The sequence below is a fragment of the Mauremys reevesii genome, linkage group 11, assembly GCF_016161935.1.
Source record: "Mauremys reevesii isolate NIE-2019 linkage group 11, ASM1616193v1, whole genome shotgun sequence".
NCBI lineage: Eukaryota > Metazoa > Chordata > Testudines > Geoemydidae > Mauremys > Mauremys reevesii.
The window spans coordinates 27,863,053-27,880,213 of NC_052633.1; the positions used below are offsets into that span (position 1 = coordinate 27,863,053).

The 17,161-nt window shown below is 43.4% G+C and overlaps 1 protein-coding gene across 1 annotated transcript in view; it reads right to left on the minus strand.

The window, feature by feature from the left end:
- ASNSD1 (asparagine synthetase domain containing 1) overlaps window positions 1-17,161 on the minus strand; it is an 84,164-nt gene that overhangs the window by 66,424 nt on the left and 579 nt on the right. The window contains exons 2-6 of the mRNA XM_039494350.1: window positions 14,587-14,670; window positions 8,882-9,003; window positions 7,509-7,581; window positions 4,720-4,868; window positions 533-697 (exon numbers count right to left, since the gene is read on the minus strand). The gene's annotated coding sequence lies outside the window, so the exon portion shown is untranslated. The remainder of the gene's footprint in view (window positions 1-532; window positions 698-4,719; window positions 4,869-7,508; window positions 7,582-8,881; window positions 9,004-14,586; window positions 14,671-17,161) is intronic.

Genomic DNA, 17,161 nt, shown 5'->3' on the forward strand with positions numbered 1-17,161 from the left:
CCTGCATTGCCCCCTGCCTCCTGCAGGACTGCTCAATCCCCACAATGCCCTGTGGAATAGCTGCCCTGCATCCAACTCTGATTTGAATACTGTATGAATCACACTCCACCCACAGGATATGTCTTTACTTTTCCAAATTTACCCAAGGATCTTTACAAAGTTAAATGTAGGTTTTTCTTCCATGTGTTTCCATTACATTTTACTCTTAATGTTCTTGTGTGTTGCCCATTATTGAATCTAGTCTCCTATCACATAATTCCTGCCCACTCCAGTCTGACAATGATGCCATACGTGACACCTTGTTTATCGACTTCTCCCACAGCCATGGCTGTGCTTTTCTCCATGCTTTCCTCTATGGATTGCTCTCTCTAAGTTGGTCTGCCTGGACCTTTTAAATTCAAACCTTTCCTTATTGCTCACATTTGTCTGCAAGAAATGAGTCAGCAATGACATTTCAATCTTTATTTATACTAATACCCTCCCCCCCAACCCTAACACACACACTTTTTGCTTCCTGGTGATGCGCACTAACCTTTGTTGAGAAACCATGTAATCTTAGCGCTTTCACTCTGTCCTTCCTCTTGCAACTTTTCCCTTCAGTTTTGTAACTCCCTATCTTGTGTCATGTCTGAAATTAGATTGCAGCAAGCTCCTTGGAGAACACATCTGACTTGTTTATACTGTGAGGTCTCTGGTGCTGAAAAATAATAAATAGCCATTTAGAAATGTTGGTACTTAAATACCCAATATTAATTTATATTTCTGAATAGCTTAGGCTAAATATAGAGAGCCAGATCTTCCACACCCAACCTAGATACTTTGTGCACAGGAGAGCTCCCTGTTCTATGGGAACTATGTAAACAGCAATATTAGTAGCTCTAACTTTTTGCCGCCCCAAACGCCAAAAAAAAAAAAGGCACTGCCCCGCTGAAACAAAAAAAATCCTGAGCACCGCCCCACCCTGACAAAACAAAACAAAAAACCCAAAAACCCCCGAGCGCCGCCCCACTCCAAAAAAACCCCCAAAAAACAAAACAAAAACCGAGCGCCGCCCCGCCAAAACAAACAAACAACCCCCCCCCAGAGTGCCTCCCCGTCACCCCAAGATTGCCCGCCCCTTACAAGGTGCCGCCCCAAGCACGTGCTTGGTCGGCTGGTGCCTGGAGCCGGCCCTGCTTCTCTATAAGGGACAAAACATGAGTGTGCACCAGTTTAGATGGGGACTTTAAAAAGGTCTCAGCTTTGGTCTGACTCTGCTCCTATTGAAATCAATGGTAAAACTCCTTTTGACATAACTGGGGACAAAGCTAAGCCAACACAGAACAGAAGAACAGCCACACTGGGTCAAACCAAAGGTCCATCTAGCCCAGTATCCTAGCCAATGCCAGGTGCCCCAGAGGGAATGAACAGAACAGGTAATCAAGTGATCCAGCCCGTCACCCATTCCCAGCTTCTGGCAAACAGAGGCCAGGGACATCATCCCTGTCCAACACAGAGCACTTTCAAAATTCCCAGGCTTAGCACACTCCATTTTAAAGCAGAACTGCCCATTGACCTGGATGGGGAATTCTCAAACAGGCAAACAAAGAAACAACCACCTTAATGACCTAATGGCACAATCTGTCTTTTAATTAGGAGGGGGTACCAAGTGATTGTATCTCTCAAAGCTTATGCTGAAAGTAGACATTTGAACTAGCCCAGAATCTAACCTCATTTTAACATCCCTGGTTTATAGTCACCATTTATACAGTACAGTCATAGGCAGCAGGTTTGTATAATTTTTGGTGGGGCCCAAAATGGTGGTGCCCCCCCGCTCCCGCCCTGTAAGCCGATATAAAATGAAGCTACAATGCGTCAGTGCCACAAGATTACAAGGGTCAATTAAAAGTGGAAAGTCAGAAGCAGCACTTGCTTACTTCAATATACAGTATTATATTTTGTTGCACCTGTTGTGATGAAGTGGGAATGTTCTTAATATTTTCTCTGAATACTGTGTGGGTGCCTCAGTTTCCCCTGCAAGATGCCAACTGAAGGTGTTGGGGACAAAGAGATCAGGTGGCCTCCCTGTCCGGAAGAGACACAGAGGCCAGAGGAGGGAGTGTCAGTTTGGAGCTGGCTGGGGAAATGGGGAAAGACCCAGAACTTGGTTCTGGGCTCCCCGCCCCCCAAGATGGACCTGACAGAGGGGTTCTGTTTTCTGTACCAACAAGCTCTGTTTAAACTGTGTTCCCGTCATCTAATAAACCTTCTGTTTTACTGTCTGGCTGAGAGTCACATCTGACTGCGGAGTTGGGGTGCAGGGACCTCTGGTTGCTCCAGGACCAGCCTGGGCAGACTCGCTGTGGAAAGTGCATGATGTGGAAGGGCATGCTGAATGCTCCGAGGTCAGACCCAGGAAGGTGTAAGCTTCTTGCCCTGGAGATAGTATGCTCCAAGAGAGGAGGCTCCCCCAGAGTCCTGACTGGCTTTGTATGGAGTTGTTCCAAAGTATCACAGCATCCCCTTCCACACCGTGCACTTCCCAGAAGTCCACACAGGCACTGACACTCCCTCCTCCGGCCTTTGTCTCTTTTCCAGGCATTAGGAGGCCACCCGATCTCTCTGTTCTCCAACACCTTCAGTTGGCACCTTGCAGGGGAAACTGATTTGGGAGAAATGAAGTAAAAGCTGCCCAAACCGAGCTTGAGCACTCCTGAATTTTGAGGTGTTCAAATCTGGAAGGCAGGTGCTGGGGGTGGGAGAGGGCTGTGGGCTCCATGGGGGAGCATGGCAGCAACTGTCTGGAGCTGCACGGAGCCAGACACACTGGTCTGAGTGGCACAGTAAGTGGTTTGGGGGTTGGAGAAGAGGTAGGGGGTTTCAGGGGGCAGTCAAGGGACAAGGAGCAGGGGGGGTTGGATGGGGCAGAGGTTCAGAGGGGCAGTCAGGGGACAGGCAGCAATTGGATAGGCATGGGAGTCCAGGAGGTTTATCAGGGGACAGGTAGGAGGGTCCTGTGGGGAAGCTGCGTGGGGTCTCAGGAGGGGGCAGTTGAGGACAAGGAGAAGGGAGGCTTAGATAGGGGCTGAGGTCCCAAGGGGCAGTTAGGGGCAGGGGTCTTGGGAGGGGGTAATTGGGGGACAAGGACCAGTGGTGCTTAGATAGGGGGTGGGGGTCCTGCGGGGCAGTTGGGGCAGGGATCTGGGGAGGGGGCAATCAGTGGCCAGGGGCTGGGATTCAAAGGGCTCTGGGCTGCTGGCAGCTGCGGGGAGCCCAGAGCCTTTTAAATCCCAGCCCCGTCCGGGAATCAGAGGGCTCTGCACTGCCCGCTGCGGCGGGGAGCCCAGAGCCCTTGAAATCTCAGCTGCAGCCGGGAGTCAGAGGGCTCTGGGCTGCCCGCCGCAGCGGGCAGCCCAGAGCCCTCTGATTCCTGGCCGCGGCTGGGATTTAAAAGGCTCTGGGCTCCCCGCCGCAGTGGGCAGCCCAGAGTCCCCTGATTCCTGGCCGCGGCTGGGATTTAAAGGGCTCTGGGCTCCCCACCGCAGCAGGCAGCCCAGAGCCCTCTGACTCCCGGCCGCGGCTGGGATTTAAAGGGCTCTGGGCTCCCCGCCGCAGAGGGCAGCCCAGAGCCCTCTGATTCCCGGCCGCGGCTGGGATTTAAAAGGCTCTGGGCTCCCGGCGGCTGCCGGCAGCCCAGAGCAGGGGAGAAACCTAGCTCCAAATATTGCTGGAGCAGAGCCCCTGACTGTGAATATTCCTGGGGCTAACGCCCCAGAAGCCCATATAAGTTGGCGCCCATGAGTACAGTATTATATGATGCAGAGTTTCAGCTGTTGATCCATTTGGTTATTACACTTGTGCCAGGTTATAATGGCTGTTCTAACATCGCTCATGGATACAATAACATCACTATCTTCCTTTTTCCTTCTGCTCTGTGCATATTTATAGTGCCTGCCTTCCCAGGGTCTCAAAGCACTTTACAGACATTAATGAATCTAACCTCTGAAAACCCCTGTAGTTACTCACAAGGAATTATTATTCCCATTTTACAGATGCGAACACTGAAATAAATATAAATACTAATGACTATAAAATGACAATAATACTGTGAACGCACTTTACGTGACACTTATCACTTGCAGATTTCAAAAGGCTAATAAGTCAATATCTGCCTGTTACAGAGAGAAAAACTGAGGCACGCTGGTTCAGTGACTTGCTCAAGATCACACAAAAGTGTATGGCAGAGCCAAAAATAGATTTCAGGTAACCAGATTTCCAGTCCAGCATGATCCAGTGATTCAAGGGTGCTTATAAAACACAGAGGGTAAAGTAACATAGTCTGTCAGTGGCAGAACCAGGGGCAGAGTCCAGGACTCTTATGTACCAAACTACTAAACTCTAAATCACCCTCCCTTTTGGCATCCATGAGGCAGAAAGAAAGATGGCATTATCAGCCGCCACAATTCAAAATTCAAACCATGAAAACCAGCAAAATGTTACTTTGTCTAATATATAAAAATAAAACAGCAGTGCATAAACAGAGAAGGATTCTTGTTTAAGAAAACAAGTTCTGAAAATTAAAATAATTTGCAATATGCCATCCTTTTGTAAGAACTGTGTACGTACTACACGTAGAAAAAAATCACACACTTGTTTACTTCCTGGCTTGGAAATGGGCTCAATAAACATAGGTTTGCTTTCCGATTGGTCAGCCTCTTGGCCCTATTTAATAATGCTCACCACAGGCCTCTTGGCTTGTAGAGACAGGCAAGCTGTTTTCCTTCAGAACAAAACAAATCTTGATTCTTTGCATTCGCTAATAGTTTTGGTCTTTAATTATGACCATTCTTGATGCTATGATTCATAAGGTAGTGTTGTTTGTTTTTCCCCTGAAATGAAAATTAATTAGATGGAGAGGCTAAAAGAAGCAGAAATTAGGTTAATTCTTTGAAGACTAGTGTAGCATGTCGGGTTATTAATAAATTCATAGGTTCATCTGAGTATAGCTTACCAAATCAATTCCCTGCCATTTCAAAGGCCATGCGGGCACTGGTGTACCTCAGTCACTTCTATTCTCTGCGTGTGGCACACAATAGTTTAGTCTCCTAAGGGCTGTAATATTTTCATCTAATCTGGGTTATTGGGCTCAGTACAAGGATAACTGGGTGGGGTTTAGTGTCCTGTAATGTGCAGGAGGGGATCTCATTGTCCCATCTGGACTTAACTCTAAGATTCTGTGATTTTATGTATGCAAGCATATTTAATTGACTATCAGAGCTGGTAAAATTATTAGCTCTTTTTTTCTCTTTGTCTACAAACAGTTCATAGCTCTTACAAACTTGTTTGCTATTCAGAGTTTTTTGCCGAGTGGATCGTGAACAAATTTCAGGCTACAGATAACTGTGAACTGCTTGCAGTGAGTACTGTCTTTATTCAGCTATTCAGAATTATGGACTCGCTATCGAGTTGTGTGATTGCACAGCTATATGGGTAAATCCTGACATATCAAGATGAGAATATGCTCTTACAATGAGTAGTCTTGTTAAATTGGGCATAACCCAAGGCTGATGTCATCTAGCTATCTACAGGACACAGATGGTGTAGCTAACTACACTATTTTGCCTTCCTGAATTACCTCAGCCTAAAATAGAAGCATCACAAGGGAAGATAAGTAATTCCATACTAGCTCAACTCTGGCCTAATTCTAAGCAAGTAAACAACACTGCCATACTGTACCACAAGACACTAGGCTTCCGATATGAGCTAAAATAATAAATGCATAAGTACAAAAACATTATAAATAAAATAGTAATAATAATACTGCAGTACCACACAAGTCCCAGGCACTGAGCAGGACCTCATTGTGCTAGGTGCCATGCAAACACAGAACAAAAAGATGGTCCATGCCCCAAAGAGCTTACAACAAAATACATTTATGTAGCACTTTCTTACTCATTCACGACTCAATCACTCACTCATTATTATTTGTATTAGAGTAATGTGTAGAAGCTTCAACCAAGAGGGGGCCCCATTGTTTTAAGCTCTGTACAGACATGCAGTAAACAATTACTCCTTCTCCATAGCGTTTACCATCTTACGTCCGATCATACAGACAGTTATGCATGTGGTTAACTTTAAGCATATAAATAGTCTTATATACATAAGTATGAGCAGGATTGGGGCTTAGTTAAAGACAAGACAGCAAGGTGAAACAAGGCAGTGGAGAAAAGGGATAATAGTTTTGACATAGATTAGTTGTGTGCACATTTTATAAGTATTACAGCATTTATTGTTTGTTGATGGACAAAAATAAGCAAATCAACTTGGCACCTGCCTAGCCATTATCATGAAATTAGTCCATCTTCAAAGCACTTTACAAATATTAATTAATATTTACAACACTCTATGAGATGGGTAAGTAAATATCGACTGCTTATAGATTGAGAAACTGAGGGAGAGAGTGAGAGATGAAAAGATTTGCTTAAGGCAACACAGTGAGTCAGTGACAGATCTAGCCTTAGAATTCAAGACTTCCTGGCGTCCAGCTCTCTGCTAAGTCACTAAACCACACCTCTTTCTAAGCAGTGTCTTAACTTTCTCTTCTCCAACTCCGTCCTCATTTCCTTCCAGTTTGATTTCTACCCACTCCACTCCACTGAAATCACCCTGGCAAAAACTCTAATTATATCTTCCTTCCCAGATGTAAAGGTCTTGTCTCCATGTTCATTCTCCGTCTTTCCACTGCTTTTGCCACTATAAACCTAACCACTTCTCACTGAGACTGTGTGTTAGGGTTCTATGACGGTAGCTTTGCTGATTGCTCCTTTAGCATTTCCTTCAGTAGATACTCTTCCTTCTCCTCTTCCAGGTTTCTGCTCCCCAGGGTTCTGTCCTTGGCCAGTGTATTTCAGTATTAGTAATAAATCTACTGTAATGCATAATGTATTGTTTAAGTTGATATATCAGAGCATAATTAAATGATTTACTAATTAAACTGAACTTCCTGACCAAACACACAGAAGACTGAATTCAACAACATGAATTAGTGAGTGAAACACTCAAAACACTTTCCTTTTTGAGATTCAGTGTGTTGCACCAAGCAAACCAATTGTGAAACAATTGAATCCATTTCAACCCGGACATAGAATGGTTTGTACAGCCTCATGTAATATTGGGCAAGTCACTTAATTCCTCTGAACCTCAATTTCCCCACCTGCAGCATAGGTATAATGCCTAGCTCAAAAGCGTGTTGTGAAGCTTAGAACAGTAATGTTTGCAAAGTGCTCTGAGGTTCTTGGGTAATGGTGCTATAGAAGCACAACTGATTATATAATTAAATATGTAGTGACATATAACAACTTCAATATCTGTAGAATATAGGAGATATTTCTTTAGCAGACTCTGTATGATTTGCAGCCACTAAGCAACATATTGAAAACATCATTTTGAAATTAGTGATAGGTAGTGGAGTAAACTAAATATTTCTTTCAAGACAGCAGGTATAGTATCTATCACTGATGGTAACAGACCTGATCGAACTGGAGGAGAAAGTGGGAATTGATGAATAATAAAGCTTCATTCCTCACAATGGGTTTTAATAGTCTGTAAACAGGAATTAAAGTTAAGAGAATCAGTTGTATAAATATTTTCCTTTATAATTATATGTTGCTTTGAACCTTTAGTTTGCTTGAGGTTAAATACCTCACAACAATGCCTGTGACCTATCTGACATATCTGGTTGCGATTTCATCTGATAAACACTCTCTACTTGTTTATCCTATATAATGTCACATTTTTTGGCTTTCCCACATCTATTTAGCGTAGGTATAGACTCTGAGGCTGCAAACACTTGGGCACATGCACATACTTTCAATACAAGACTATTCCCAATGTAAAATTATGCATGTGCAAAAGTGTTTGCAGGATTGGAACCATAATTAGTAAACAGCCCATAGATGTAGAGGAGTCTTTGTTTTAAAAACTCATCCAAAAAAGCAATGGAAATAAATTACACTTACAGTAAAGCAAGGTCCTGCTTCAGCCCCAATAAAAGTCAGTAGCAAACCAACCATTGATTTTAATAGGAGCAGGACTGGGTCTCAATGTAAAGTCCATTGATCTGATTCTGATCTTACACTAGGGTAGAACCATGGACACATTCTGTAAGAATGTTGCTAATACACAACTATTCATTCCAACTTGTGGGCGACATAGAACTTTAGATCATAAGGTTTTCCTTCTATATCATACCAGGCAAGATGTTACGATATTTCCTAACACTGGCAACACAGGATTCTCCAGAAATAAAAAAACAAACAAATGTAACTTGTCATCTGTATCTGGACTTCTGTCCATATTTTTAAAGATATTTATGTGTTGCTTTGCTCAGCATTGCAACATTTATGTAACTTAAATGGCTAAATCCCATTTTCAAAAGGACTTCAGAAGAGCCTAAGTCTGATTGAAAGTCAAGTACCCATCGCACTGAATGCTAAGTCTCTCAGAACACATTGTCATACTAGCTTGGGAAGTTTCACGAAAATCCAGGATCAAAGAAAAGAATTCAGGTATTCTGATTGACAAAACTAGCTATTTTAATCCCTGGGCCATGTGCCAATTCAAAAATCCAGCTCACTGAGGGGTGAAAGTGGCCAGGCCATTTTTAAAGGATGGTCCAGGAAATATTAAATCAGCCTTGTCCTGATGTATAGACTTGGAAGATGGACTAGATAATTTCTAGATTTTTTTTTTACAAGACTAGTCTATAATCATAAAACACTGTAAACAGGTGCTTTTTCATTGTATGGACCTCTCCATGAAAGAAAGATAATTATCATAGACCATTTCCTCTTCAAGCACCCCAATTCTTTACTGAGTGTAAACAATTCATTTTGCAGCTCACCAAGAAGGGCTGGTCCATAGACCACAGCTTAAGAAAGATCCAGTTCTACAAATTACAAAGCTTTCACTGTCACCTCTTCTTTTGGAATCCTTGGTGGGTACTTGTGCTTAAATGTAGTCTTCCTAAATGAATGATTAAACAGCATCACATACATTAATTATTCCATCAAACGTTTTACCTTGTCTAGCTATGCAGGTTAGGATCACAGCTCAGGCCTCCTATTTGCATCTACCCTAATGATAGGGTGGATAAGTATTATGGCAAGGAAGCAGGAAGCCATTAGTCATATTTGTGGGGGTTTTTTGTACTATAGGTAGTGAGTAGATTTGTACATAATACATTGAATCACTGAAAACTACAATTCTTGTAAACCAGATTCTCCATTTTGCAGAACTGTGCTTGTCCCTAAATCAACCTTATAGATAAAAAGCCACGCCTTGAATTAGACCCAGAAACAAACTGATAGCCAGTGCAGTCTAAAGACCACAGCTGAATTACGCCCCAAACAGGAGCTGCCTCTAAAGGCTAGATTTTACTGCTTTGTTCCTGTCAGAGTAGTCCCTTACACTACAAGAAGTTCCATTCAAACCAATCGAGCTAAGTACAGAGGCCCCAAATCAGCAGTCCATCTCTATTCAGAAAAACTCTTTAGCACGTACTTAACTTCAGGCATGTGCCTAAGCCTCAATGAAGTCAGTGGGATTTAACATGAGCCTAAAGTTAAGAACATCCTTTAGTGTTTTCCTGAATCAAGGTAAGAATAAGGTAATACTGGAGGTTAAGTGGGGACATCAGAATTTAGCTGAGTAAGCAGGCAGCCATGATCTGCACTAATTTAAACTTCTGAGTGATCTTCAAGCATGTAGAATGCATTATTTCCAAGAAAGGCATTTCCCAAAAGTAATAAAAACCTTGTCTGGTTTGTACTTGTATTTGATGTTATCATTTGCAGTAAAACTCCTGAACAACTGTTTAAGACACACATGTAGAAAAATGTATTTTTGGAGGGGTGTGTGTATGTGTAAAAGTTATGGGGAGAAAATGAATGATAAATCCCAATGTTTTCTCTTTGCAGGTCAAAATATATCCAGTCAATAAAATCCTGATCATTAAACATTTTGCATTGCTTAGTCATAGGGAACAGTAATGCCCTGGAGGGGACAAATTGCTGTAAGCGGTAAAGAAAACTAAACAAAATACGCTTGAATTACAGCTAGCCTGTCACTGAATGCTGAAGAGTGATTTTAATTGCTTCCTCCAAACATAGTGTTCCAATTCAAGCAATCACTTTCAGACTCTGGAGAGTAAATGTTTACAGTGTGATGTAGGGAGCTGTTTGCAGAAATATCGTTGTCGTTTGTATATGGCATGTCCACTCATTGCTGTTAACAAAATGTGACATTTTACTCTCTTTTTAATCACTCTTTTACGCTTGGTACAAGAATCTTAAATTGCACCTGTTTAATGCACAGTGCCTTCTTTTTTTATGAATGAATATATGATCAGTAGTCAAATAGCAACCAAATCCTTTTTCCTGCAATAATTTTTTCCTCAGAGAAGCATCCTCCATTGTCACACACTATCATGGACATAGATTTATGTCACTGATGCCACCCTTTGTATATTCCATTTTTTAATTTTGTGAAATTTCAAAGAAAAACCTTGTTCATTACATTATACTGGACACTAATGTGTTCTTTTTATTCATAATGTGTATTTTTAAATTAATAAGCAGTATCTTACATGCTTATATATCATTCCAGAATATTCTGTAACTTCTATTTTTTGTACCATCTGCTACTTCTGTCCCTTCTTTTATTTATTTTCATGGTTTCTAGAGCACTGTTGCCAGCACAACTAGTCACTTATTTACAACATTTTCAAACACATTAACTAAAGCTACTCGTGGTGGTAGCATTCATATAAACCACTGCTTCAGCAGTCAGAATAGTAGCAACCATATTTTAACAGAAAGGAAAATCAACCCAAAGCTATACCAAATAAATGCAACTTGCCTGATATTCTGAAGACTGCTAGTACTGTGCTTTGGCAGACGACCAAAGGGAGTGAATTCCAACATCAAAGACTTTTAACTGAGAAAGCCCTGCTGGAGGACCTGGAAGGTACAGTATCGGAAACTGACAGCAAGAGCCTTACAGCTGATATGAACAGCCACAAAGAGTATAGGACTTAGAGACAGTCTCAGGTAATCAATTTCACTCCAATCTGATCATTAAACACTTTTCACCCAACAACACCTTGAACTGCACACAGAAGCAAACAAGGAGCCAGTGCAGACACATTAGTACAGGGTTAATAGGTGTTTGGAGAGGTCTACTCAATTCAGGCAAACTATTGTATTTTGCACTGGTTGAAGCTTCTGAATGGTCTTCCTATTGAGTGTATCACAGTAGTCTATCCGGGTGGTGACAAACTTGAATATGCCCATTATAAGGTCTGTTTTAGACAAGAATGATTGCAGCCTACCATCTAACTATAAATGAAAGGTCCAATGTGTCATCACTGCCATCTAAGAATCCAGGAGGAACAACAGATCCGGTAAGACCACACGGTTTTGACTAATTTTAGAAAAAGGTGGGAATATACCAAGGTTGGCCAAACTTATTTACCCTCGGAGCCGCATACGACAATCTTCAGAAGTTCGAGAACCTGGGCACACTTGCCGGGGCTCAGGGCTTCTGCCCCGTGGGAAGCACCTGCTGGGCTCGGGGCTTGTTCAGTCCCACTCCTGCTGAAGCCCCGAGCCTCAGCAGACACGTCTGGTGGGGCTGAAGCCCTGAGAGCCCCTGTCCCTGCTGGGCAGAATCCCCTGCCCCCCAACCCTGCTGCAAGGCAGAGGTCCCGAACTTCCACCCTCCTCAAGTCTGGTAGATGGAGAATGGGGCCAGATGTGGGGGGCTCAGCGAGCCACACTTTAACTGTAAAAGAACCTCAAATGGCTCGTGGGCCACAGTTTGGCCACTCCTGGAATATACGTTCAGCTGATGGTACAAGCTTTACCTCTACTAATCCTATTGCTGGATTCTGATTTAATTCTGCAACTGAATCCATGTGAGTATGTACCTGCACAGAGCCCCATTGATTTCAGTGGGGATTTGCACAGGTTTAGGGGTCTACTCATGCTGTCAGCTGCAGGGTCAGAGTCTTGATAACACATAAGCAAAGTTTGGGGGTGAAATGGATGCAAGAGAGGGTGAGTGAGCTGTGAACTTGTCATGCATCTTGCTAGTTCCATGATTTTTTGTTCAGTTTTATTTCTTTGTTTTTCACTCACCCCCTGTTACCTCTATTGTTAACACTTCTTTGAGTAGGGTCCTAAGCTGTTTGGCAGAAGTGTATTTCAGGGTGGAAAAGATAGAGACATAGTGACCTCAGTCAGAGATGAGGCTCCAGGGATACGGGCTGAATGGAATAAAGCCCATTGGTAAGATGGGGAGAAGGATACGAAGAAGGTAGATGGAGGGACGTGAGATATGAAAAGAGGTAAGAACAGAGAGATGTGCAGATTATGTTCTAGAGAGCAACAGTTGATAAGAAGAATGTGCCTAGCCCTGAATAAGCACATTGGGCAGGAGGCTTGGTGAGCATGAGGAACTTTTCCACCCCTCTTGTTTCCCCCATACAGGGGCTAGGCATATTCTTGGTCCTCATGCTCCAGGTGTCAATGGACTAGGAGACTTACTGCTGATAGCAAAATCCATAAAGTTAGACAAGGACAGAGCCACAGCACTACTGCCTCCGCACATGGGCCAGCACAGTAAGGAGTTTCATTGCTCCCCAGCATTACTAAGCTCTGTCTACACTAGCGTAGTTCACAGAAAAACTCACATTAGAATGGGAACCCTAATACAGAAAGGGCTCCAGCAGCCTCTGGTGCTTTTTACAATCATGTTAATTAAATTTACTAAAATCTTTAAGTAACCTGGACAGAGGATCTTATTCTACATGAAGTCTCACGCTGACACTAAGACTTCTTCTGAATCAGTGGTAGAACTGGTGGGAATTATTTTGTAAAATTCCCTAGCATAGATAGGGCTCTAGGTTGCAGCATCTCTGCTACAGCCTCAGTGCTTCTAGATACTGCCACCAAAAGCACATACTATCCCCAAATACTTTTTATGTTATTATTTTTCCAGGAAATATATTTCAATATCCCTTTAATCTAGTTTATGTTACAATTACACACATACTAATAATTAAAACACTTTCTCCTTTTGCACCTTTGCAATGTTATTGTTACAACAAACTGTTAATTGGAGACAGTTTGGATATGCCACAGTGTATTTTATATCTTCTGCTCATTGGAGAAGTCCTTTCTATTGTGTGTGAACTGCAAATTGTTTTAGTTATTATTCTGTAGTTTAAAAATCCAAAACCATTTCAACAGTTGCATCTCTTCACTTAGGCTATAACTGAGAAAACAACTTTATCTGTTTGTTAAATAAAGCCTGAGAGCTTTTAGAACTGTTGATCCAATAAACAATTTATCTAGGAAGATTATAATGTGTCTACAGTTTATTTGTGTTTATTCCTGTGCCTGTTCAGAGAAAGCTTTGAAGAATTAAAAGAGCTTTCAAAACAAAGGACAGCATTTTAAAATTTCCCCTGCATAATCTACAGGTAGGTATTAAGCAGAAACTCCAAAAGATTTTTTTTTCATGTGAAGAAATATCTACATGATGGTATCAGTTTTGGTTTAATTAAAAGGAAATGGCCCAATCAACCCTTCCTATGGGAAAACCCACATGATGGAGTAAAGGGGAGGAAATATCTGGATTATTAATTTGGAGGGTGGAGTTTGCTCATAAATATACATATGCCAGGTGATCTGTGGGAGGCCGGGGCCAACTGCAAGGAGGGCCCATATCTCTGCACTGGCTCTGGGACCCGGTAAATACAGACACATGATCCAGGAACAGAAACTAGGCTTTCTGAATCCAAATTTCATACTCTACCACAAAATTGGGGGGGGGGGTCATCTGTGCAGTAAAGGTGCAGAAGAAACAACAAGGACATTGTTTTCAATCTTACAATATAATGCACCATTTGTAATGTGTATGGAGTCATTCCAGTTGTTATTTGTATTCTTTATATTGTATTTTTATTGTATTTGTGTTTTTGTATTTTAATTCATCCAGCTTTCATCATGGGAAACTCAGGAAAGAAAAAAAGCACGAACAAAACTCTGGTTTAATAGTGTTTTCCTGACTTGGTTCATTGGCATCAAATGTATTTGAAAGATCATAGCAATTTCATAGAAAAATATTTAGGGCTCAGTTCTGCCTCTCAAACACAGAAACATTGAATACTGGATCAGAACCACCCTCCTTTGAGGACAGTATCCTCTCTCTGACAGTGGTCAGAATTAGATGCTGCAGAGGTGAGAGTGTTAGAAACCAGATATGGGATAATCTGCCTTTCACACAGGTCTCACCTGGCGTCATATAGCTAGAGATTGGTTTAAACACTGAAGCACAAGGTTTAATATCTCTTGAGTAATGTCTTACTCCACAGGTACTACCCATGAAATCAATGGGACTACTCAAAGAGTAAAGTACTATTCTTTGTGAGTAAAGGATGCAGAATCAAGCCTTTAGTAAATAGGTCTAATCATCAACTAAATATTGGTTAATTTTTTATATATATTTATTTAATATATCATAATAGTAACAAAGAAATTTTACCTGCTGATGAAGTACAGTACAATGAAGGCACTTAGGCTTTGTAATATGGGCATTCCCAAAACTTCCTCTGCCTTTGAGCCCAACCTGAGAGAAAGATTTGGTGCATTTTCTAGTTAGTAAACACTGTGGGAAAACTACTAAACTAATTTCAGGATGTACAATATCCCCATAAAAATAGTAATTGTAGTCCTTTTTTATGTGCAGGTGTATTACTTTTTCCAAGGGGAGTGTTCTTTTTATACAAAGAATAAACTGTGATTCATTGATAAAAAATGTAGCCACGTCTTTAATAGAGAAATACTTTGAACAGGATCACAGGCGTGACCATACCAGAATGGATTACTGGTCCTTAGAGTTTGGTATCTTGCCTCCAGCAATGACCTATATACACCTCTACCCCGATATAACGTGACCCGATATAACACGAATTTGGATATAACACGGTAAAGCAGCGCTTGGGGAAGGGGGGGCTGTGCACTCTGGCGGATCAAAGCAAGTTCGATATAACGTGGTTTCACCTATAAGATTTTTTGGCTCCCGAGGACAGCGTTATATCGGGGTAGAGGTGTACCTAATATTTCTGGGGAAGAAAACCCTCTCCCATAAATTCACCAGGCCAATTTTGCAATGCACAGGGGTTCTCAAACTTCATTGCACCACAACCCCATTCTGATGACAAAAATTACTACATGTCCACAGGAGGGGGGACCAAAGCCTGAACCCACCCAAGCTCAAACCTGCCCGAGCACCGCGGCTCAGGTGGGGGGCCAAAGCCCAAGTCCCCCTGCCAGTCCTGCTGCCCTGGGCAGGGGGAGGTTGAAGCCCAAGGGTGTCAGCCCCAGGAGGGGCCTGTAGCTTGAACCCCGCCGCCCCGGGCTGAAGCCGAAGCCTGAGCCCCACTACCCAGGGCTGAAGACAAAGCTTGATCCCACAGTCCTGTGGTGCTTGGGCTTTGGCCCTGGGTCCCAGCAAGTCTAACGCCAGCTCTGGTGACCCCATTAAAATGGGGTCATGACCCATTTGGGGTCATGACCCATTTTGGGGTCCCATCCCACAGTTTGAAAACTGCTGCTCTACAACGGGAAGATAAATCTCCCACATGGTGCCATCAGGAGCAATCACCATGAACTGTAAAGCACAAGATTTGATATACCTTAAAACATTTGCATGACATCCTAGCCAGAAAAACTGCATATTGTAAATGTTTAATTAAATATCTACCATTTAAAAAGTCTACAAAATTATTTGTTTCTGTAATTTCTGCTCACGGTGAATGCTGCAGGTTGCCCATATAGTACGGAAAGAAGTACAGCGAAACCTGTAGTAGAGACCATCTTTACTGGGCAATCTCTGGTCTTAAAATATCCCCCTAAACCAGTGTTTTTCAAAGTTGGGATTGGGTCACGGCAGGTAAGGTACTGGGTTGCTCTGGTCAGCACTGCTGACCGGGACGTTAAAAGTCCGGTTAGTGATGCTGCCCAGCTAAGGCAGGCTAGTGCCTACCTGCTCTGATACCACACTGCTCCCCAGAAGCGGCCAGCAGTGGGTCCGGCTTCTAGACAGGGGAACCACAGGGCTCTGCACACTTCCCCCGCCCCGAGCATTGGCTCCGAACTCCCATTGGCCGATGGGAACTGGGGAGGGCGGTGCCTGCGGGTGAGAGCCACACAGAGCTGCTTGTGCACCTCCACCTAGGAGCTGGACCTGCTGCTGGCCGCTTCAGGCGCAGCGCAGGCCATGGTGTCAGGACAACCGGGAAGCCTGCCTCCCTCTGCATGGCGGCTGCGCCGCTGACCGGGAGCCACCAGAGGTAAATCCGCCTGCCCAACCCCACACCCCAAACCCCTGCCACAGCCCTGAGCCCCCGCAAACCCAGAACCTCTTCCTGCACCCCAAACCCCTCATTCCAGGTCCCAGCCCAGAGCCCTGACCCCCTCCTGCACCCCAACCCCCTGCCACAGCCTTGAGCCCCCCCCAAACCCAGAGTCCCTCCTGCACTCCAAACCCCTCATCCCGGGCCACACCCTCGAGCCTGCACCCCCAGCCCAGAGCTCTGACCCCCTCCTACACCCCCATCCCCTGCTCCAGCCCAGAGCCCCCCCACCCTGAACTCATTTCCTGCCCCACCCACAGCCCTCACCCCCACCCTCTTCCCCAGATCTGAGTCCCTCCCACACCCCAAACCCCTCATCCCCAGCTCCATTGGGTCACAGGCATCAACAATTTTCTTCAACTGGGTCTCCAGAAAAAAAGTTTGAAAACCATTGCCCTCAACTATCTGTGAATGTACTGAGTACAGTTCTGCTCCATATTTATTAGACAATTACAGCAACTGTGTTAAGCAACCAATTTTTTGTTGGTCCCCTGCTTCATACTCCAGAGGAGCTTTGACTATATATGCACTTTGAAAGCTCGGACTCACGGTACTGCCAACCCTTGTGATTTTAGCATGGGTCTTACATTTGGCGTTTTCTCTTAAGTCCCAATTTCTTGAGTCATGTGATTACATGATCTCAGCTTGATTTTTAAAGTAAATTTTTAGACCTCGTGGTTCAGAAAACCTTGAGAACCCTAA